At 36.7% G+C, this 24,550-nt stretch overlaps 1 non-coding gene and 1 pseudogene across 1 annotated transcript; both read right to left on the bottom strand.

The window, feature by feature from the left end:
• Positions 1–6,959: 6,959 nt before the first annotated feature.
• Positions 6,960–12,644, bottom strand: LOC132295847 (ABC transporter G family member 1-like; annotated as a pseudogene).
• Positions 12,645–16,709: 4,065 nt separating this feature from the next.
• On the bottom strand, positions 16,710–16,816 carry LOC132297921 (small nucleolar RNA R71). Its single transcript, XR_009479456.1, has one exon. It is a non-coding gene; the product is annotated as a small nucleolar RNA R71 (small nucleolar RNA).
• Between the last annotated feature and the right edge of the window lie 7,734 nt (positions 16,817–24,550).

Here is a 24,550-nt window from a genome sequence, read left to right as displayed (position 1 = left end):
CCTTATGGGAAATGTAGTCAGAACAACAATAGGATGGGATTCACAATAATGCCTAAGTTTCCTCTTCGCATTTACCAATGATAAGATCATTCGTTCGGCCTTTGAATACCTTCTTTCTGGCTCGGCTATCATTTTGCTAACATAAAACACTGGGTACTGCTTTCCTTCTTTACAACGGATCAGAACGGCACTTGTTGCAATACTGGACACACCAAGGTACATAAAAAGTTTTTCACCTGGTTCAGGAGCAGATAAGACTGGAGGGTTCCGCATATATTCCTTCAAGCTGGTCAGCGCTTGTCGTTGTTCGTCCCCCAAGACCTGTCTTCCATGGCTTCGTATTGTATCAAAAAATGGCTTATAGCGATCTGACAGCTTAGAAATAATCCGACTTAGCGCGGCTACTCGACCTGTGAGCACTTGTACCTCTTTCACCGTTTTTGGTTCTGCGTTTTTTATAAGAGCTTGTGCTTGGGTTGGGCTAGCCTCTATTCCTCTGTGATTAACCAAATGCCCCAAGAATTGACCAGAGCTCTCGCTGAACGAGCATTTGGTTGGATTGAGCCTCATTTTATATTTCCTTAGCACACCGAATACGTCTCGCAAATGCTCAAGGTGATCATCCTTCTTCTTACTCTTTACCACCGTGTCATTAATATAAGTTTCTACAGTCTTCCCCATTTGATTTTTAAAAATCTTGCTGATCAGCCTCTGATAAGTAGCTCCAACATTCTTTAGCCCGAACGGCATGACTTTGTAGCAATAGGTTCCTCGCTCGGTGACAAAAGAGGTTTTTTCTTTATCAATCGGGTCCATAAGGATCTGATTGTATCCTGAGTAAGTATCCAGGAAGGTTAGCCGTTCGTATCCAGTGGTGGCATCCACCATTTAATCAATCTTTGGCAGCGGAAAACTATCCTTCGGGCAGGCTTTGTTCAGATTTGTGAAGTCAATACACACTTTCCATTTCCCATTCTTCTTCTGCACAGCCACAACATTGGAGAGCCAAGACGGATACTAAACTTCTCTGATGAACCCTGCATCCAGCAGACGATTAATCTCTTCAGCAATGATTAGGTTGCGCTCTGGGGCAAACCTTCTCTGCTTCTGCCTTACTAGCTTGGCGTTCGGGTCCACGTTGAGGGAATGGCAGGACACGGATGGGCTGATCCCTAGCATGTCTGAATGGCTCCAAGCGAACACGTCTGCATTCTGAGTCAAGAAATCAATTAACCCTTGTTTCTCCCCCTCTGCAAGTTTGGAGCCCACTCGTGTAGTTTGGTCTGGCTTCTCACGATCGATCTGCGCTTTAACTAGAGGTTCTTCGGTCTGGGCTGAAAGCTCTTCCTCCTCATTTTGTTTGGGTGGAGGTTCCTGTAATTGTTATCTTGGGCTAGCAGACCTGATGGGTGTTTTTCCTTTTCCAGCAGATTTCAAGGTTACAAAATAACATTCCTAGGCCGCGACCTGGTCTCCATGGATATCAATCACTCTATTCCCATCGGGGCCCAAACATCTCATCACTTGATGGAGAGTCGATGGAATACCTTAGACCCTGTGTATCCACCCTCTTCCCGTCAAAAGGTTGTAAGATGGATGGATCTCAACGACCACAAAGCTCTCTGTCAGAACTCTTTCAGCAGCCTGCACTGTCAAATCCACCATACCAATGGGCTTCACTCGTTTCCCATCAAACCCCAGCAACGGATTTCCCGTGGGTTTGAGCTTTTTTGGCTTGATCTCGAGCCAGTCAAACGTTACCCTGGGCATGACATTCGCACTGCTCCCTGGGTCAATCAGAACTCACTGTACCAGGCACTCTGCAACCGTTAAACTGATGACCAATGGATCTTCATAAGGGGTCTGAACGCGCAACAGGTCCGTTCTTTTAAACTTTATTTATGTAGATGTACTCTGCTGGTGCAGAGCATGCATACTGCCTATCCTCCTCTTCATTTGTGCTTGGCGGAGGCGTATCCTGAGCAGCTCTTCTGACTCTGCTATTTGCTCAGGTTGGCTATGAATTGCATTAATAATCCGAACGGGTTAAGCGCTGTGGTAATTCGGCTTCTGATTTTTCTTGACTTGCTCAGCCGGTCGGCTCTGCTCCTATGCTAGCCCCTAAACGTATCCAGCGAACTCACCCCTTGTGATCAGCATCTCCATTTGCCTCTTTAAGTTCCTGCATTCATTAGTCTGATGACCAAAGTCACTGTGGAAAGCACAATGTTTAGATTGGTCTCTCAGCTCGAGAGGTTACCTAATTGGTAATGGAAGGCGAAACTTATCTTTGTTTTCTTGATACAGCCTTACCAGAGTTACTTTGAGTGGAGTAACCAACTCTTCATCTCTGGGCCTCTTCTCCACCTTCCAAGAGTTCTGACGCTATGGTGGAACTTGTTTTTGCCGGATCTTGGTTTTGGACTTTTCTTCTATTGAATAATCGGCATCTTCCTTGTATTGGCTGCTTCTTCTTCCTCTAAATGCACGAAACCGTCAGTTCTCTCATTCAGCTCGTCTATGGTCTTTGGCGTATTAACCACCAAACTCATGTAGAACGATGTCCCTCAGTTCATTGCTAGCTTGAATGCTTGGACCACTATGGAGGGGTAACACTCCATTACCATACTCTTGACGAGGTTGAACCTGGTGAGGAAAGTTTGGAGTTGCTCGTCTTCGTGCTACTTCATTGTAAACAGGTTTGAGACGTCTTTGGCTGGGCGCTTGTTCCCATAGTATTGGCTTAGAACTTGTCACACAAGTCTTGGAAGCTTGCGACTGAGCCTTTGGCCAAATTCTTGAACCAGTTGAGCGCTGGTCCGATCAGGCTTGTAGAAAAAGCACTTACACATCAGAGGATCATTCTCCGTGTTCAGACCCATCTTCAACTGGATATGGTAAACATGATTAACCAGATCGGTCGTTCCATCGAACAGGATGAACACTGGCATAGAAAATTTCCTCGAATTCGGAGCGTTCAGAATCTCATAAGTAAACGGCGAATTAACCGTTCGTGTTGACGAACGGAGGGCCTTGTTCTCCTGTGGAAGCTTTGCGAAGATCCTCTGATCTGCAGATCTACCGTTGGGAACTCTGTAATCATACGTAGCCATTGAAGGCCGATAAGGCGGATCGAACGACATTTCCTCCGTGAGCTCGTTCTGCCATGGCAACATAGCTCTGTGATGTCCAGACTCCATGGCTTCTTCATGCCTGATCCGCTCATGATGCGGATCAGGATGAATTGATCCTTCTCGGTCCTCCACTCAATGAGCCGGTAAATCGCCTGGCTCGATCTCCTCACGGTGTTGATCCACGTAATTGTTCCGTTCTTGTTCCTCCTGGTGAACAACATCAGGTGGCAAAGTGCGCTCCCCTACTGGAAGTGGCCGTGGAATCACCGAAGCCTCCCGATGCTCTATTCCAGCGCGCAACTCTACATTCTCTCTTTTCAGAGCTTCGATCATGTTCATCAACTCATCTAGCTTTGTCTGGTGGCCATTCTCCAGTGGATTTGAGCTCTCTTCTTAGATCATCATTCTTGATCAAAGCAAAGTCATTAACCGCAATTTGTAATCAAATCTGAGCTTCGCTGATGCGAGCGTACTAGATCTACACTTGAATTAGCTGAATCCCGATCTCGATTGGCCGGATCTGAACTGCTCTTGCGGTGAGTTTGTCTAATTCAGCGATCTAAACAAATCTCAACTGTGTAAATCAACTCAACAAGCATAGATCAGGACTGCATAGATCAGACTCTAGTCTCTCGGAAACAACTGGAATCAAGACTCTGCAAGATAAATCATAATATCTATGATCTGGATCCAGCTTTCAATGTTCCAGCTCCTCCGATTTGAACTAGCCTTGATCAAATCTGCCTTTATCAAACTCAGATTAATCTTCGTCGTTTCCCACAGACAGTGCCATTGAAGATGTAAGAAATTTTCTCTCTCATATCAGAAAGAGTAATTCTACACTTCAAAATTTTTCAACCCCTTTTCCCTTTACTTACAGCCTATTTATAGACTGTTACAGCCTTTCTAGATATTTTCTAACTAACTTCCTGAGCTGGGCCGTTCTTTTGGGCTTCTCTTTACTTTGGGCTCAGCTCATTCCTTGCAAAAACTGGGCTTTCCACTCACCCGAAATGATCCTGGGCTTGATTAATTAAGGTTCAGCTTAGAATGGTAGTCCTTATCCGACCCACTTGTGACCACCTGGATCGTACCCGGCCCAGGTTATTTTTGGTATCCTCAATAATATAGGGCCAAAGTGGTTAACTGCATTTTTTTCTCTACTCTCTACCTCCATTGGGTCCTTCCTAATTTCTGAGGTGGTTTTCATAGATATTGTGCAGTTCACATTTGCTAACATGAACCTGCATGGTGATATATATATATTCAGTATACACATATAGACTTAGAGAAGTGATAAGATTATTTTGGCGTGTGTGTATATGTATAGACCTTTTAAGCGCAAAATGTAAGTGCAGTGTCAAAAAATATCAAAGTACTGCACGTGAATCAACGTGATGCCAGAGAAAAGTGTCAGCACAAGAAATTAATTAAAAACTGAGAAAATATGAAACTGGTTGTATAAACACACATTGAAGAAGAAGTAGAAGAAGATGAAGTTCCTCCAAAATATATAATGTTGGTCTAATTAATTAATGGGCTCAAACGTTTTTCTCGCTAATATGTTTATTACGCCATTCAAATCCATTCACATCTGAAAATTAAAAGCGTTCACATGCAAACATAATTAATTCGAATATAGTTCAAGTAGTGTTTTGCACTCCACCCATAATTGTATTATATTTTTCACTTTCTGAATTAATTTTTTTTTTTTTTTTTTAATTTTAAGTAGAGATATCTCATCAAATTGTATTTAAGTACTTTTCTAATTTAATAGGATATGACGCTATAGTATTATTTGTCTATGTTGCGTAAGAGTTGGTAACGGAACATCAATTATTCGAAAGTCCATTTTAACAATTTTGCATTATAATTTTTAAATCAGAATTTAAAGCAAATAGGTGTTAACAAATTTTCTTTCTTTTTGCACTAATGTAAATTAAATTTTAAAATCAACTCTCACCGAATGCATTTAGAGTAATTGGGCTTTTCTCGGTATGCCTATATGGTGGTTGGGCTTTACTGGGTATGTCCTTTTCGATTCAGTCCATGTGCCCAATCTTCAGTGGTAACGAATTCAACAATATGCCTAATGCTTACATGAGAGGGTCAGAGCATTTAACCAAGGGTGGACAAATAATTCATGAATTTTCGAATTCGATCTGATTCGTACAGATTGGATCGGATTGTTACACCCACGAATCGGTAATGAATTCAAAAAAAATGAATCCGTAACTCACTAATCGGATCACGGATTGAGTTGTTAAAAATCCTATCCAATCCGATCCGTGAAATATATAGATATATATTTTCAAATAATATATTAGTTAATTTAATTAGTTAATGGATTCTAAGGCTGTATTAGTTAATAATTATATAAATTGATATAAATAAATTAAAATTTTATCTATTAGGTTATGGTTAAAAGACAAATAAATAATAAATAATAATAAAATAAATAATAAATAATAATAGATAATTTAGATGAAATTCAATCCGCGGATTCAACCCGATCCAATTCGTTATTATACGGACCCAATCCGATCCATTACGTGGAATAACGGATCGGTGATAGATTAAGATTTGCCTAATTTGTTGGGAGTGCATCGGATTAAGATTGATGCTTAATCCAATCCGATCTGTGGCCACCCCTACATTTAACATTATAATCGTGTCGTACTTAAAAAGTAATAAAATAATACTATAAATGAACAATAATTGTTAAATTTTCACTTATTATAAATTTTCTCTTTAATATTAAGTGCATTGAATTTATATAATTTTTAAAGCATCTACAGATATTTATATAAAGTCTCTTTGTCTCTAAGTTTAAAAATATAGTAAAGTGCAATAAATTCAGTGAATTTGTTAGTAGAAAAAGTAAATTTCACACACACACACACACACACACACACACACACACACACACATATATATATATATATATATATATATATATATATTTATTTGGTAAGGTACAGAGATACTCTTTGAGGTTTGGGGTAAGGCCATGCAGATTAAAATTTGCCTATTTTTAGACAACCACACTTCCTTGTGAAATTTGCAATCCAAATAGAGCCTTAAAACATGTGAAAAGTCCATTTTACCCTTCACTATTTTATTAATTTTAATTATAAAATATCAAAATAATTAAATAACCAAATTATCTTCAGCACCCAATCAATCCTACAACCTTACAACCAAATTCTGGCACCACCCCCACACCAAAATCCACAACCACCACCATTCCCACCCCAAACCACCGCCACCATCTCCACCCCAACAACCACCCCTGCGTATTCCGGCATTATTTAGCACTGATACCACCACTATCCCCATGTCCACTCTCACAACCACCACCATTAACTCATTACCTACAATAAAATCAACACTACAACCCTCACTTAATCACTACCATCACATTTGCCGCACTTACCTCATCTGCAATTATGGGATCCATGGATTCCAGCAACCCCATCGATTTTGGCAGCGATCTGCAGATTGTCCTCACCAGCGAGTTGATCCGCAGCAACGGGAACGGCCTGCTGTAGGGCCGGCAATTTGCGGCAGCGACGTTATGGTGGCTGACAATATGCAGCGACGACGGCGACAATATCCATTCACCATCGCCACACTTATCTCATCAGCGACTATGGGGCTCTATAAGTCGATAGAATCGAAGACAAACCGTGGATCTAGAGTCGGCCAGTCGTTGATGTAGAGGCGGAGGTTGACGATGACGCCAACAGTAGAGGAGAGGCGGCTCGCCGTCGTTGTCGCTGCTCGTCACCGCCTTGTATGTGTGTGTGTGTGTGTGTTGGTGTTGGGGCGAAGAAAGAGAGAATGGAGAGGAGAGAAGAAAAGAAATGGTTATAGGACAGAAAAGTCATTTCAACATTCAAATTAGTCAATATAAAAGTCAAAGGGTAAAAATGTTAATATATTACCATTGGGATGTATTTGATAGCTGTATCTAACTTGAAAGGGGTGTCATTGTCCCAAGATTGGGTAAGTTGTATCTTGGTGTCCTTTTGGCAAACCCCACATGGTGTTGCTGTACTTTTTTTTTTTTTTTTTTGCACTTTACCCTATATTATATCATTTTTATATAAATTTTAAGTTTCTAGTACATAAAACCACTCCAACTTGAAGCAAAAAAAATAGTAATTCCATAATTAATCCTTTTAACCAGGATGCAATATCAATACATATATCATATAAACAAGATTTGTAACCTAATGAGGGAGGAGAACCTCCCCATCATGATATGATTAGACTATAATATTAATATATTATAAAAGGGCACGTGATCCGGTAATATCATGACACATCAACCGCAACCGTAAGAATGATGTCTCTCTCTCCATACAGCTAAGAAAATTATACTACCAGACTTTCTTTATGTAAAGGTGTAGTAGTGGGATTCACTATGATTTGTGTCTTCTGCTTTGGTGCCACAGACATGAATGCCCTAATAGCAGGCTTAACCTTCTCAACCATCTTGATCATAATGAAGAAAATCAACCTATAGAGAACCAGCATTCCTAACAAAATGGCAAGGTTAATCCACTTGGAGTAACCTATTTCCACTTGAAATCTCTCTTTTAGAATATTCACCAGTGATTTTGTGTGTCGCTCCGGTTTCACTACTAGGAAATTTGAGTCCTTCAAACTCATTTTTATACAATCCTTGATATGCATACTTGTGGAAGGCAATGTAGTATAAAGGGTATCTCCAGAATGTGTCAGGAAGATCATTTGGTAACCTAAAAAACCCTCTACCCAATATCAGTAGCCCTTGTAACCCTGCACCAGTTATTATGACCATTAGGAAATTGGGCACTACACTTGCCACAATCATCATTAGGCTCTCCACCAACATCATACAAGCGAACATCACCGAAACAAAGTAGGTGAATTGTTCGTATCCTCTTTGAAGTCCAGTGAGGAAATAAGCAATTGATCCAGGAATCAGTGATATGAGTAACAAGTATGGCGTAGAAGAAATTGTGTTGCCGATAGCAAATGCACTGAACCATAATGCCCATTTAATCTTTCTCTTCCAAACACCTGCAAGTTAGTGTCAAATAGATTTTAGGCACATATTCAACTAGTTTCAAGCATTTCACTAAACTAAAATTAAAAGTTTTTAGGATTGAAGAATTTTGATGATTTCACCTTCATATCCTCCACAAATGAAGGGAATCCACCAATGGCCATGAAGGTTAAGAATGAAGCACAAAACATAAGCATTGCACCTCTAGCCTATAACAATGGAAACCATATACAATGATTAATTCAATCTACAATTGATGATTAAACTGCATTGTGATCATCTAATGTTTTTACTTGTATTGAACTATAACTTAAGCCAACATTGTAGTAGATGGTGCCAAGACCTGCGGCAACTATGACATAGATACCAAGTCGAAGCCAGTAGTAGCCAAGATCACGAAACATGTTCACGAAAGACCTCCTCGTAAGAACCAGGCATTGGGTAAGGAAATTAGCATGACTTCTTTTCATCAAAGCTCCACCTCCCAAAAAATGAACAATGTTTAATTAATTTAGTTAAGTACTTTTCTATTTATTTGTAAATTTTAAAAAGTAAGATGAATATGATTTGTGAATTGTTTGCTAACCTGTTTGCAAATTTCAGCTACTTGCCTTCTAACTTCTGGATAACTATTTGATGATTTATATGAGTTTATAAGAGTATTAATTGTTTCCTCAGTGCATATCTTCCCGGCTGAACCTTGTTCAATGTCCTGTGTCAAAATTGTTGGTCATTGAATTTTGAAACGTATGAAATAAACTATTAAGACTTATTATAGCGTGCTAAGAAAATACAAAATATATAATTACCTCATCGAAATCCTTGTTGATTGTTTTAAGAAAGTGATCGGCTGGATTCATAACCGTTAAGCAAGGGAAGCCATTCAATGCAAAGAACTACATCACAAAGAATGTAAGAGGGATTAGTTGCATATACATGCAAATTATACAGCAATGCAATATTGGATGGTCCAGATAATTTCATACATTACTGTGTGTGAAATGATTATAACACGCCTGCTGTACTACAGAAGATTCTGACTCATATAAATAAACGCTTGCAATTACCCCATTTGTTGCGCTAGCAGGGCCAAAGTAGACGGTTTTGCCGAAAGAGAGAAGACACAAATTGTGGAAGAGAGCAAAGACTTCATTGCTCGGCTGATGAATGGAAGTGATGACAGTCCTTCCATCCTGCTGATCGAGCTCTGCAATTCGTTTCATGACATAGTATGACGCAGCGCTGTCAAGCCAGCTCGTTGGTTCATCAAGGAAGAGAAGCTTTGGGCATGTCAGGATCTCTATACATATGCTAACTCTACTTTTTTGTCCACCACTAATGCCTTTGGCACCCCATCCTCCGATCCTCGTATTCACACAGTCTTGCAAGCCCATCTCTCTTATGGTCATTTATGCCCTCTCCCTCTTCTCAAATTTGGACATGGAGTTTGGTAGTTGGAATTGAGCAGAGTAATACACTGTTTCTCTAATGGTTAAGGTTGTTATTAAGGTATCATCTTGTGTGACATATGGGTAAAATGCAAATGAAAAATAATTAGTCTAGATTTTTAGGGGAGTTATTCATAAACAATTTGTGATCAATTTGTGGAAAAACAGTCTCCCGTGGATCAAAATATTCATAAATATAGACTTATATATTATTACGAGTCGAGTTTGTACTATGGTTTTTGAGCTATAGTAATGATCTCAAACTAAACCACAAATAAATGAGTCGAGCCTAAGTTCATTTGCAACGCTATTAAGATTTGTATAACCATATTGATTATTCTTTATGGTTTACAAATCAATCAAGAAAATGTTTAGATCTTAATCTTTTTCCTTACCGAGGTTCCATAAGCCAGTGCTTGTTTGCAACCATTAATCAAAATCTGGCCGGCTTGCCTTGTGTTCGAGCCTAATCTCCCTGCAATATGAGTTAAAGTCATGGTGTTTTTAGATACTGTAGAACCATCAATTACTGTAACACTTGTCTAAAAATAGCTCATAATTTTATTTTATTAGGTAAATACATTTCACATTCACAAATGTTTAGTATGGACTCGAATATCTCACTTTTTCTTTAAAGAATGAGAAATTATACTAGCTTAATTAACAACCTAGCGAGAAAAATATCTCATAATTGGTAGATCAAAGTTATACAAGTATAGTTTAACAAATACACATGTTTACTCATAAAGTACATCGTATGACTGTTTGTAAATCACTGTCACTTTTGGTCTATATTCGAAGTAATAAAAAACAAGTCATTTGAAAAGAAAAACTAGAGATAAAATTCAACAAAACACCAAAAGAGTAATAGACTAATCAATCTCCGATGATGAAAGTTTTTTGTTTTCATACGATGTAAATTTGTGGCTATCATTGGATACGTTGGTGATTTTTTTTTTCCTTCCAATTTTGTCTTGTTAAGGCATGAACCGCTCAATTAATAATTTTATTGAAGCTCGATAATAAGTCAATTTTTTTTTTTAAAAAAAACCTTGAACTGATGATGAAACAAAATGTATGAGTGAGGGAAAAAGTTGGTCCATTTGAATTTAAAATTGATCAACAATGCTTGCTTTAACCTAAAGTGCCATGTTTTTTAAACTATGACACGTGTATTAGTATAATATTTAATAAGCTTATTTAATTTTTGATCGTCATACTGGTACATCAATCATAAGAATTTTAAAGTTGAAGAGTTTGAATGAAATAAAAATTTTAAATCTTTCATTTTATAGTGTATCCATTTATCCATTGAATGTAAAATTTAGGACTTTTCATTTTGTTCAAACTCTTACTCACGTGAAAGTACTAAAAAAAAAGAAGAAGAAACTTGGAAAGTATACCGGCTAAGGCGTCAAGAAGGGTTGATTTGCCACAGCCAGAAGGACCCATGATAGCCAAGACCTCCCCAGGGCGAGCGTAGCCGGTGAGATCTTGAATGATGGATCTGCTGCCATTTTTTCTGTCGGCAACCGTAACCCACAAGTCCTCCTATGTCAAGAAAACCCCATCATCCTCCATCTTGGTTTCAACTCTAGGGCTTTGCACTACCTCTAGTGGGTTCCTCCTAGTTTACGAGCTAGTTTCCATAGATCTCGAGCTTATGCACTGCAGTTCACTATTGCTAACATGAGCCTGCATGATGATATATATATTTTTTATATTTAGGCTTGAGAGAGAGAGTGTGTGTGGTAAATATTTTGAGCATGCTGCTTTGTCAATATTGGCCAGTGTATATACAGACTTTTTTTACTTCAATTTGGAAAGTGAAGTCACAAAAAAATAAAAAAACAAAAATGCACAACATGTGAATATCAATCAACATGAGCCAATTACATAGTGACACATTGAAGAAGATGACTGGTATCATCTTGGTCTAATGGGGCTCAAGCGTGATTCTCGTTTCACATCAGTGTAACCGAGGAAACATTGTTCACACATACACACACACACACATGTAATTAATTTACATATTGCTTTTTTACAATATTTGTGGTTTACATGCATTCAAGTGTCATATCAATTCCTATTCAGTATATTTGGAGTGATAAAACTGTAAAGGGAGAGAATCCAAACGGCTGAAAATCACCTATAGTGAAATAGTATGTCATTTACTCTATTTTAAAATAAGTGATCTAAAAATAATAACATCACTCATATTTGGGATGCATAGTAAAAAAATATTGGGATACACAGTAAGAAAATGTTAGGATACACCTTACGAAAATATTGGGATGTACTTTTACTTACAAAAATGAAGAAAATGAATTACTGTGCAACTGGAGGTGATTCTTGTCCAATCCAAACTCAATCGTTTTAGTGTAGTATGACAATTTCTAAAATTATTAAGCACAATACAGATTATCGGGTATGTCGTGCCATGTCGGTTTCGTTAGGTGGACGCATATATTCCTTTGCATACACGGTAATAATAACATTACAAAATGCCTTCAAACATTTAATGGCAGTGCTCTCGCCGATTTTAATATACTCATCATAGTGATTGGTTGCACAACCATATGCGAGTATACGAACAACAGTTGTCATCTTCTGTATAGAAGACAACTCTAGACGACCAGTCGTATCATTTTTTTGAATAAAGTAGTCATCATAAGCTTTAACATCATTAAGGATACGAAGAAAAAGTTCTCGTCGCATCCTGAATCGCCTGTGAAAGTACTTCAGTGGATATGTACAATTCTCGTTGAAGTAGTCATTTACTAGCTGATAATGGCTTCCCTCTCGGTCATGATGAATGTACCGTTTCTCATTACGGACTTGAAATACTTACTCAACTATCTCTGGCCTCACTGAATTCATAATCTCATAGAATTCGTCTTGATCCTGTTGAATCAACGCGCCAATAGGGTCATCTTCCGAAGAGGATGATGAGGAAGATGAAGAATTAGAGTCTGACAAAGGAAAAGCTTGTGATGACGAAGCCATTGGAATTTCAAATTGAAAAAGATGAATAATGATATTTTGTTACAATGGAGAGAGATGAATGTAGTGATGATTTTCAGATGAGCAAATGAGTATTCCTTATATAACATGAAAAATATAGCCGTTAAAAATATAACCGTTACGAATACAGCCGATAGAAATATAGCCGTTTAGGAAAAATGAAAAATATAGATATATATATATTAAATTTTTTTTTTTTTTTTTTTGAGAGCGAAAATTCGGAGAGCCTGATAGAGTGCATGTTTCTGGAGAACTAAAGCTGCTGACGTGGCTCTTAAAATTGTTGATATGACTCTTGAAAAAACTGATGAGGCATTTTTAAAAAGCCGAAATCCGAAGAGACTGGTGCAGACAGCCTTAAGAGCTACAAACAAGCCTTATAAGTCAAATCTGAGCTATCAATTAAACTTGAATTGAAATTCAAACTTAATGAGAAATTTTGAGTTGACAACTTCAAATTTGATGAATAATCGTGTCAATTTGTTAATTAAAATACTTTTATCGGGCTCAAATGGAGCTTAATGTCTAGCTTAGCAAATTTCAAGCTTGAAAAAAAAAAAAATAATAAATAAATAAATTTTTGTACGAAGAACTAAAAAATAAATAAATAAAGGGTTCGAAATTAAGGACCAGTTCTTCGAAAAAAGAAGTATGATGAAATTGCTATATTTATTTGATTTTAAATTTTCTTTGAAAATTCTATAAATTCCATATTTATAATACAATTAGTTATTTTGTTTTTCTTTTTTTTTTTTAGATTTTATTTTACCACTCTCACTATTTTAAAGCCTCCCCTTTGCTAGGCCTTTTGAAATAAATGTGTGCATTCACTTTCACTAAAATGAGTGTAGTTTGGATCAAGATCAACTCCAGTTGCATAGTGCAACCATTTCCACCATTTGAAACAAGTTGCTGAGAATGTGCCACATCAATTAAAAAAATTGGATAACTAATTTTTTACCACCCCTGTAAATATTGTATTTCATATATATATAAACTTTAAATATTATTTCTAAAATACGCACGGCTGTCTCCCTTTTTCTCTCTAAAAGCTACCCTCGGTTGTCTCCCTTTTTCTCTCTAAAAGCTACCCTCGGTTGTCTCCCTTTCTCTCTTGATAAGTGCTTAAATGTTGCACATTTCAGCACCTAAGCTAGGGTATTTCAGTCTTTGAATCTATCTTAATTTCATGTTTTAGTCCTAATTTATGTTTATATGTATTTCAGGGCAATAAAGTTAAAATGAGCTAATAATGGTCCATTAAAGCCTTTTTAGAGTCAAGCAAAGATATTCAGAAAAAGTTCAGAAAATGGCAAAAAGGAGGTCGCAGCCCATTGCTCGTATAGTGTGTTTATTCTTCAAAAGCGGTCAATCTCAGGCCTTTGATGATGTTCCCAAAGATGAAGAAGCAAACTAATGAGCTCGGGGCTAAAATGGAGCTAAATAGGGCTTAAAGGAAATTTCCAACTCTGGGAGGATCGATCCCCCAGGGTGGGGGATCGATCCCCCAGGACTTGGCAATATTACAGATTTTTTTTTATTATTTGGGCTTATTTTGTGAACTATTGGGCTTTAATAGGGTTGTTACTTAAGGCCCAGTGAGCCATTAGATTAGGGTTAGTATTTATTTATTAGAATTATTAAGTTTTTTTTAAAGGATTATTCTGTATCGTATTTTTATTCTCTCTGGAAAACACGAAGAAGAAAAAGTTAGGGTTCTTGAGAAAAGCTCAGAGAAGAAGAAGAGGAGCCGGATGAATCAAAGGATGAGGCTTGTTGACATCTTGCATCCATCAACCATGAGTGGCTGATTCTTCAACTTAGGGTTGGATAAACCCTAAGCATGTAACCTAATTCTTAACTCTTAACTTTTGGGGATTAATTTGTGTAATTTATGTTATAGCCTTGATATATATATATTAATTCTTTCATTTAATTGTCTATGTCAATTTCATATTGTCTTATATGTTTTTGAATGATAATCAATTTCTACACTCGATTTCTTTGTGACTTGAATCTTGTGATGGCTATACATTGTATTAATTAAATGTAATTGTGTTTTGATTTGATGGAAATTGCTTTTATTAGATGGGTTGTACTACAAAATTAGGTTAATGTCTTGTCTAAATAGTTTAATTTCAGGCTTAGTTAGTTTAATTTAAAGTTAATTAATTTAATTGCAATTTAATTCCTAGGTAAGTAGACAATCCATACTAGTGCTTGAAATCCATACTTATTGTCACAATTGCATTACCCTCTAGATTAATGTGTGTTGAAATTGTAACTTAAATTGATGAATCATGCTTTGAATTGGTAAATTACACTACACTTAGTTTAATTATCATTAGTTAGTTGATTCATGCTTGAAATTGATGGTTTATACTTTTTATTGCAATTATTAGCCACATTCTAGATTATACATTTTTATTCCCCAATTAGTTAAAAGTTAATGAGTTAGGAAATGTGCTTAGTGGTGAATCCTACACCCTAAGTCTCTTTCCAATCTTTTATACTCTACTCTTTATTTACATTATTAAGTTTAAATTAGTCTAATCACAAAACCAAACCTTTTTAGCAATCACATAAGCACTAAAGTAGAATTCAATTCTGAAAAATCTATAATTGTTTAGATCTCTTGGGACGATCCCTGCTCACTTCATACTCCATAGTATAAGTGTTTAGTGGTTTTATAAATTTTAAAATATGGTGCCCACTTGACATTATTTCTAAACCTAAAGTGTTGTGCATTATTTTGTGCACATGCTCGGTCGCACCATAGTTTTGGCGCCGTTGCCGAGGATCTAACGGTTTTCAAAAGAATTGAATTAGACATTAGTTCTTTGTTGATTGTTTACTTTTAAGTCATTTTAATTTTTATTTTCTCATTTGATTTTTCAATTAGGTACTTGAAGCAAAGTGGAGCAAACGCTGGACTTGGAAGCAATTAAAAAAAAAATTTGAAGTTGCTTAAGGACCATTTGTAAGTTTCTCTTTAATTTTTGTGCTTAATTGTTTACTATCTTACATGCTTTGGACAGCCCAATTGGAGGCTTAAATTGAATTGTTTTATTTTTAAGTCCAAGCATACCTTCTTGTAGAAGGCATCGACCCGTGTGGCGGCATTTATTTGTTTTAAGTGCATTGATATTATTGAGGAGTTTGGGAACATCGTATGTGGAGGTCGAAATTTTGAAATGTTGGTGTGTTAACTTGTTCTAGTGCATGCATGGTCGTAGATCACTTAATCGTCTTCTTGCTCCTGTAAATCAAAATCTCGAAATTTTTCTTCGGCGTTTAAGAAGTAGTACTAGGGATAGTCATCTTAATCTTTCAAATTTTGATCTTCCATCACCTTTAATGGAAGACCCAATAGATCCAATTGAAGATCCCATTGTAGATCTTGGTCATGTGGATCATAATGGTATGCACCACCCACCACAAGTTCATATTGTGGAAACTCGAGGTGTGCATCCACCCTTGGGAATGCCACAACCAGTTAATCATGCGGTGCAACAACCTAATCTAGGGATGCCAAGGCCAAATGTTGTTCCCCCAATTGGTGAGCAACAACAACAATATGTTCAAATGGCATACCCTCAACAAGGTCAAATGGCATATCATCAACAAGGTCAAATGCCATATCCTCCTCTCAATCCTCTCAATCCTCCTCTCAATCCTCTCAATCCTCCAATGGTCCTTAGGGATCGTTACACTCCAAATCAATATAATGCACCCACTTGCATTCAATTGCCAAATTTCCGTGCTCATCATTATGAGATTAAGGCTTCTACCATTAACATGTGCCCCCTTTTCTATGGGTTGAGCAATGAAGAGCCTTATAAACATTTAGATGAGTTCTTAGAAGTTTGTTCCACCGTGAAAATCACGGATGTTCTGGAAGAAGTCCTAAAAATGAAGCTTTTCCCTTTCATTCTTCGGGATAAAGCTAAATATTGGTTTAACAACTTGCGGCCAAATACAATCACCTCTTGGGCACAATTGCAACAAGAGTTCCTAAAGAAGTATTACCCCGCAAGTCGAACCGATGCCATGAGAACTTCCATTCGTGAATTTAAACAACAAGAAGGAGAACCCCTTCATGAAGCATGGGAACGTTTGAATGACTTGCTACGGAAATGTCCATATCATGACATTCCTAAGTGGCAATTAGTTCAATCTTTCTTTTCAAGTTTATCCGATGCCAATAAGGGTATTGTTGATGCTTCTTATGGCGGAAGCTACATAGAAAGAAATGAAGATGAAATTTGGCTTCTTTTTGAAAAAATGAGTGAAAACTCAATGCATAGATCTTCATCTTCTAGGGGTGGTCACCTAGCAAATATGGGAGGAAAGAAAGCTCTAAATCAAATAGACTCTTCCATGGAAATTGCCGCTGAGGTCAAAAATCTTACTCAAAGATTTGATAAATTCCTTTTGAATCAAGGTCCGGTAATTCAATCTTATTCTCATCCTTCCAATGAAATGTGCATGACTTGTTCTAGTTACACTCACCATACTTCAAATTGCCCTCTTGGACAAGTCATACCAAGTGAGTCTCAAGAACAAACAAATGCAGCTTTCATTCATCAAGGGAACAACCCTTATTCCAATACTTACAATCCGGGGTGGAAAAATCATCCTAACTTTGCATGGAGAAATCAAGGAGACGGTGCAAACCCTCCTCAAAATCAAGGTTACCAAGCAAAATATGTTCCCCCACATCTCCAAAATCAAAATCAGAATTCTCAAGGTTACCGTTCTTCATTCTATCCTCAGAATGTGAATCAATACTCTCAACCTCAAGCATCAAATTCTCAATCCTATTCTCAACCTCAAGCATCAAATTCTTAATCTTACTCTAATCCAAATCAAGCGCCTCCTAAAAGTTCCGCTTTTGAGGACAAGGTTTTGCAAGCCTTACGTGATTTTCGAAAAGATAATCAATTGTTTCATTCTCACTCTCAATCAATTGCAAAGCTTGAAGCTCAAATTGGGCAATTAGCTAATTCTTTAAATGTGAGAGAGAAAGGTAAGTTTCCTAGTCAAACTGAGACCAATCCTAAGGGGCAATTTATGGCGCAAGCAAGTCCTTCATCAGAATTTTCTGGAAATGAGCAAGTTCAAGCAATTACTACCTTGAGGAGTGGTAGGAAAGTTGATAATAAGGTAGAGGTACCTAAGGAGGATAATGAACTGAAGCAACCAAGTGGTAACATCCGTCCCATTCTAAATCCTATTCATATTTCTTTGGATGCTAGTGGTTCCAAAATGGACATTCCGTCATCTTCATCACAATTTCCCCAATTAGAGAAGCCTTATGAGCCAAAAGCTCCATTTCCTGAAGCTTTGAAAGAGACTTCATCATTTGGGAGACAAGAAGGGAAAATTCATGATATGATGGAAGTGTTTAAACAAGTAAAAATCAATCTTCCTCTTCTAGATGCAATTAGGCAAATTCCATCATATGCAAAGTTCTTGAAGGACTTGTGCACACAAAAGAGGAAGAGTAAGGGAAGGGACCTTAAGAAAGTGTTTTTAACAGAACAAGTGAGTTCCATCATTCTGTCTAACACTCCTCCTAAGTTCAAGGATTCGGGTGCTCTGAACATTTCTTGTGTTATTGGAAACCAAGAGGTTCGTAGAGCTCTCCTTGATTTAGGTGCAAGTATCAATCTCATTCCATACTCTGTTTACTTGCAGTTAGGGTTAGGGGACTTGAAGCCAACATCGGTAGTAATCCAACTAGCCGATAGATCAATTAAGAAACCAAGGGGAATTGTTGAGGATATTCTAATTAAGGTTGATAAATTTTATTTCCCGGTTGATTTTATGGTACTAGATACTGAGCCAGTCCCTAATCTCACCAATCACATTCCAGTCATCCTAGGAAGGCCATTCCTTGCCACTGCCAATGCCACCATTAATTGTAGATCCGGCATTATGGACATCTCTTTTGGCAACATGATGGTTAAACTTAATGTTTTCAATGCAAGTCAACATCCCACAGATGAAGACGAGTGTTTCTTAGTAGATGTCTTAGATGAAACCATAGAGGAGATTCTTCCCTCTATTCTCTCTAAGGACCCTCTTGAGGCGTGCCTTTGCGAAATGTTTGAAAGTTATGGTTTTGACACAGAAGGATCCATAAGTGAGGTGAATACTTTAATGGAATCTGTGGCCACTTTGGATTACCCACCTTGGAAAAGCAAGAAAGAACCTCTTCCTTCACTCTCTAGTACTCCACCAGTTCTATCTCTCATCTCTCCTCATATTCTTGAGCTTAAGCCCCTTCCATCAAATCTGAAATACACCTTCTTAGGCCCAAAAGAGACTCTTCCGGTCATCATTGCTTCCAATCTTGAAAATGACCACGAGAATGATCTTTTGGAAGTGCTTAAAGCTAACAAAGAAGCCATTGGATGGACTGTGGCTGACTTAAAAGGCATTGACCCTTCTATTTGTATGCATCGCATACACATGGAAGAGGATGAAAAGCCATTTAGGGATGCTCAAAGGAGATTGAACCCAAATATGAAGGAAGTTGTCATGAAGGAGGTTGTGAAACTTCTAGATGCGGGAATCATTTATCCTATCTCTGATTCCAAATGGGTTAGTCCAACTCAAGTGGTTCCTAAAAAGTCAGGAATCACAGTTGTTGAAAATGCTAAGGGTGATCTCATTTCGAAACGCACCGCCACTTCATGGCGTGTTTGCATAGATTACCGAAAGCTGAATTCTGCCACTAGGAAGGACCATTTTCCATTGCCTTTCATTGACCAAATCTTAGAAAGATTGGCTGGGCAACAATACTATTGCTTCCTAGATGGTTATTCGGGGTACAATCAAGTGGCCCTAGATCCATTGGATCAAGAAAAGACCACATTCACATGTCCTTTCGGTACATTTGCTTATCGATGGATGCATTTCGGATTATGCAATGCTCCTGCCACTTTCCAAAGGTGTATGATGTCAATTTTTTCGGACATGGTGGAGAAGTATTTAGAAGTCTTCATGGATGACTTCTCAGTTTTTGGGTCCTCATTTGATTCGTGTCTCCAAAATCTCAAAAAAGTGCTTCAAAGATGTCGTAAGACTAATCTTGTGTTAAGTTGGGAAAAGAGCCATTTCATGGTTCAAGAAGGAATCGTGCTTGGACATGTCATCTCTAAAAGAGGAATAGAAGTAGATAGAGCGAAAGTTGAGCTAATTTCTGAATTGTCTCCACCTACTACGGTGAGAGAAATCCGTTCCTTTCTAGGACATGCCGGTTTTTATCGCCGGTTCATCAAAGACTTTAGCAAAATTGCTAGACCCTTGTGCAACCTTCTTGCCAAGGAGACTCCATTTGTCTTTGATGAAGCATGCCTAAATGCTTTTCATCAACTTCGCACTCTTCTATCATCCGCTCCCATCATGCAACCTCCAAATTGGTCATTACCATTTGAGATTATGTGTGATGCTTCCGACTTCGCAATGGGTGCTGTTTTGGGGCAAAGGGTAGGTAAACTACCATATGCTATATACTATGCGAGTAAGACTTTCTCAGGTGCCCAATTGAACTATACTACCACCGAGAAAGAGTTACTTGCCGTAATATATGCCCTTGATAAATTTCGGTCATATCTCTTAGGATCCAAGGTAATTGTGTTTTCCGATCATGCCGCTCTTAGGCATCTTTTAATGAAAAAGGAAACCAAACCTCGCTTAATAAGATGGATCCTACTTCTTCAAGAATTTGACTTTGAAATCAAGGATAAAAAGGGCTCCGACAATGTCGTTGCCGATCATCTGTCTAGATTAATGGTTGAATCTTCTCCAAATCTTGAAATTCATGAATCATTTCCGGATGAACAACTCTTTCAAATCTCAAATGGGACGTTGCCTTGGTTTACCGACATTGTTAATTATCTTGTAACCGGCAAACTTCCCATTACTTGGTCAAAACAAGAAAAGGACCGATTCTTTGCTACCATCCGGAAATACTATTGGGAAGATCCCATTCTGTTTCGTTATTGCCCGGATCAAATCATAAGAAGATGTGTGTCAGAAAGTGAAGTTTCGAGCGTCCTTGTGTTTTGTCACACACTTGCTTGTGGTGGGCATTTCAGTGGAAAAAAGACCGCTTTGAAGGTTCTTCAAAGTGGGCTCTTCTGGTCCACTATCCACCGAGATGCCTATAACTTTTGCAAGGTGTGTGTTCGGTGCCAAAAGTTGGGATCAATGTCAAAAAGAGACATGATGCCCTTATCTTCAGTCTTCGTTGTTGAAATCTTCGATGTATGGGGCATAGACTTTATGGGACCATTTCCAATGTCTTATGGCTTTCAATACATCCTCGTTGCCGTTGATTATGTTTCAAAATGGGTTGAGGCTTGTGCTACCAAAACGAATGACCACTCCGTGGTAATTGCATTCGTTAAATAAAATATCTTTGCTCGTTTTGGTATGCCAAGGGCTATGATAAGTGATGGAGGAAAACATTTCTGTAATCAATTCTTGAAACAACTTTTCTTGAAATACTCCGTCACACATAAAGTGGCCACTCCCTACCATCCCCAAACAAGTGGGCAAGTCGAGGTGTCAAATAGGGAAATCAAGCATATTCTTGAGAAAACTGTCAATCCGACCCGAAAAGATTGGTCAAGAAAATTGAACGATACTTTGTGGGCTTACCGGACAGCTTACAAGACTCCAATAGGCATGTCTCCATATAGACTTGTTTATGGGAAGCCTTGCCATCTTCCGGTTGAGCTAGAACACAAAGCACTTTGGGCAATAAAAAGGCTCAACTTTGATCTTGATAAGGCTGGAAAGGATCGTTTACTCCAACTCAATGAGCTAGAGGAATTGAGAAATGATGCCTATGATAGTTCAAAAATTTACAAGGCAAGGACAAAAGCATTTCATGATAAACATATTGTGAAAAAGTCCTTTGAAGCCGGTCAAAAGGCTTGGTTATTCAACTCTAGGCTCAAATTTTTCCCTGGAAAGCTTCGAACCAAATGGGAAGGCCCTTATCAAATTATCTCCGTCTCACCTCATGGGGCGGTTGAAAGTGTTGGGATTAAAATGTTGGGATGCACCTCAGGAAAGTGTTGGGATTCACCTTAAGAAAATGTTAGAATGCACTTTACAAATAAGTTGGGATGTTTGTACAAAAATGTTGGGATGTACGTTAGGAAAATGTTGTGATGCAACAATTTACGAATACATTGGGATATATGTTACGAAAATATTAGAAAATTGTTGTGATGCAGTTGGGAAATTGTTGTGATGCAGCAAATGAGGATAATTTGGGATACAACTATAATTTTCAGATTTTATTTTCAAGGAAATCCTCTTATTTCCATAAGAATGGCAAAAACAAAGAAATCATATAATTTTCAGATTTTATTTTCAATAAAATCCTTTTATTTTTATAAGAATGACAGAAACAAAGAAATCATACCTCTTGCTTCGATTTGGAGACGTCTGATCTAACCTTCAATTTGGAAATAGAATCGCTTATTCTATTTTGAAATAAAGCCTCTTCCAGCTTCTATTAGAAAAGAAATCAAAATCCATTTGGAAAGAAATCAAATTCTAAACTGGGTTGATTGATATTTTGGGAGAGAAGAATGGTAGCTGGGTGACGGGATTTCAATTTTATTTCAAATGGGTTGCTGAAATGAAGGAGGAAGGAAAGAAGAGTATATTTGAATAATGTATACATATATATATATACACAAAAATTCTGTATAAAGCAAATATAATTTTTTTACCCACGATGATAAGTACTATTGATTTACAAAAATGGAGCAAATAGTTGCACTATTACACGGAAGTAATTTCCCCTTGTGTAGTCTTTTGCTACTCTGTAAAAGTTTAATGCTAGTTTTGAGCCGTCACAAAGTCTACTATGATGACAATAGGAGCCATTAGTTTACACAGTTGAGTCTACCATGATGACAATAGGAGCCATTAGTTTACACAGTTGAAAATTAAAATTTTAAACCTACTTTCGCCGAATGCATGGATTAGCTGGTGGAAATTAACAATACATGAATTTCTTGTTTTAAATTTAAAAAAATGTTTTCAAAACATGACTAATGATGCAACATTTAAAAATATATATATATATCTTGTCAACATTGAATGTACATCTAAATAAATAAGTTTTTCTATACTATTTTCGTCCTATATTAATTATTGATTTAAAAAATTTTGACTTACTATTACTTTTTATTTTTGAGTTATTTAAAATCATTTTTAGTTGTATTCCTTTTATATATTTATATACTATCTATATTTCTTATGAAATATCTATTTTAATAACTTTAATTCACAAAAATTGTGAATCAAAATTTTTGAAATGAACAATTAATATAAAATGTCCAGATATTTTTACTTTTCAAAATTAACAAAGATTTGCATATCTATTAATTTGTCTTTGTTGATAAATAGCACTTATTGTCCTTATCCATTGGTTAGGTCTTACCAGCATCACACAAAGTCTACTATGTACTTTTTTTTTTCTTATTTATTTATTTATTTATTTTTTTAACCAAAACTGCAATGTACTTGACTGTACATATTTGTGATGTGTTCTCCTGTAACAACTTATGGGCCTAAAGCTTAAATGCACCATTTTAACTTCATCTAGATGCCCACCCACCAAAAAATAGAAAATAAAATATAATAATATCAGTGTTTGAATTTTCTTCCTTTAATTTGTGAAGAAATAATTTACTTACTAAGCAAATTAAAAAAAAAAAAAAAAATTCAAATACAAGACACATTTAGAGCTGAGCACTCGACTTACTCCGTCACAAAATAATACCTACTAACCATTATCATATTGAAAATGTGGCGTATAAGAATTTGAGACCTACATGCACAAGATTCATGGAACATGACTGGTAATACTAGAAGAACAAAATTTATATTAAACTTTGTGAACCTTGAAAGGATCGTGGCCCCAACTGAATGTGGACTAAATACCTTTTTTTTTTTTGTACATACATGATTTTCTATTTTTTATATTAGAGTGGCTGCTACTAAGTATGAATAATTTTTCTTATTTCACATATTTTGAACATTTTATTAATACATTTTGGTACACTTTACATAAATATGGCAACAGAGTAGTTTGGAGTGGAGAATACCATCTCCATACCATCCCTTTTTAAAATAACTATTCTTATTCAAGTCCAAAACCAATTTATTAAACGGGACGGAGTTGGGATAAAATATTTTCGTAATTGTATTATAAATTTAACAAAAAAAATTAAAAAAAACAAAATTTCAACTATGATAATAATTCTTTGTGTCATGTGAATAAAAATAAGATCCAACTTTTTAATTGGAACTTGAGACTTAATATTATTATCGAAATATCAATTTAATATATTAAAGTTCTCAAATAAGAATAATTAAAAAAAATATCTAATGATTGGAATATAAAAAATTAGAATTTGCTTAATATATAATTAATATTATTAAATAAAAAATAAATATAAAAATAAAATTATAATTATAAACAAGATAAGGACTGTGTGACTTTTCCTCATCTCGCAAATTTTAAATCCTAACCCTTATTCTCGCTCCAAAACAACCCTTTAATTACACCGAAATTTTATTTTTATTTTTATGCGACATGGAAAAGATGTATCATGTCACATACTGGTTGGACTTTCCTCAATATGTCAATAGTATGGAAAAAGATGTATGTGGTCCTTACGTCAATAGTATGTGGTCCTTATGCCTTAAATCCTTGAAAAAATAAAATAAAAAATAAAAATAGTATGGAAAAAGATGTATGTGGTCTTATGTTCCGACTTTACCAATATGCGTACGTCCTACAATTAGAGACCATTTACCATTTACCATTTATACTGCGAATGTGTGGC

This window comes from Cornus florida, unplaced genomic scaffold, assembly GCF_030987335.1.
Source record: "Cornus florida cultivar Cherokee Brave unplaced genomic scaffold, ASM3098733v1 CherokeeBrave_3.0.0_Hap2_Chr02, whole genome shotgun sequence".
Lineage (NCBI taxonomy): Eukaryota > Viridiplantae > Streptophyta > Magnoliopsida > Cornales > Cornaceae > Cornus > Cornus florida.
Note: the sequence above shows the minus strand (reverse complement) of the source record. Positions and strands in the feature narration are given on the sequence as shown.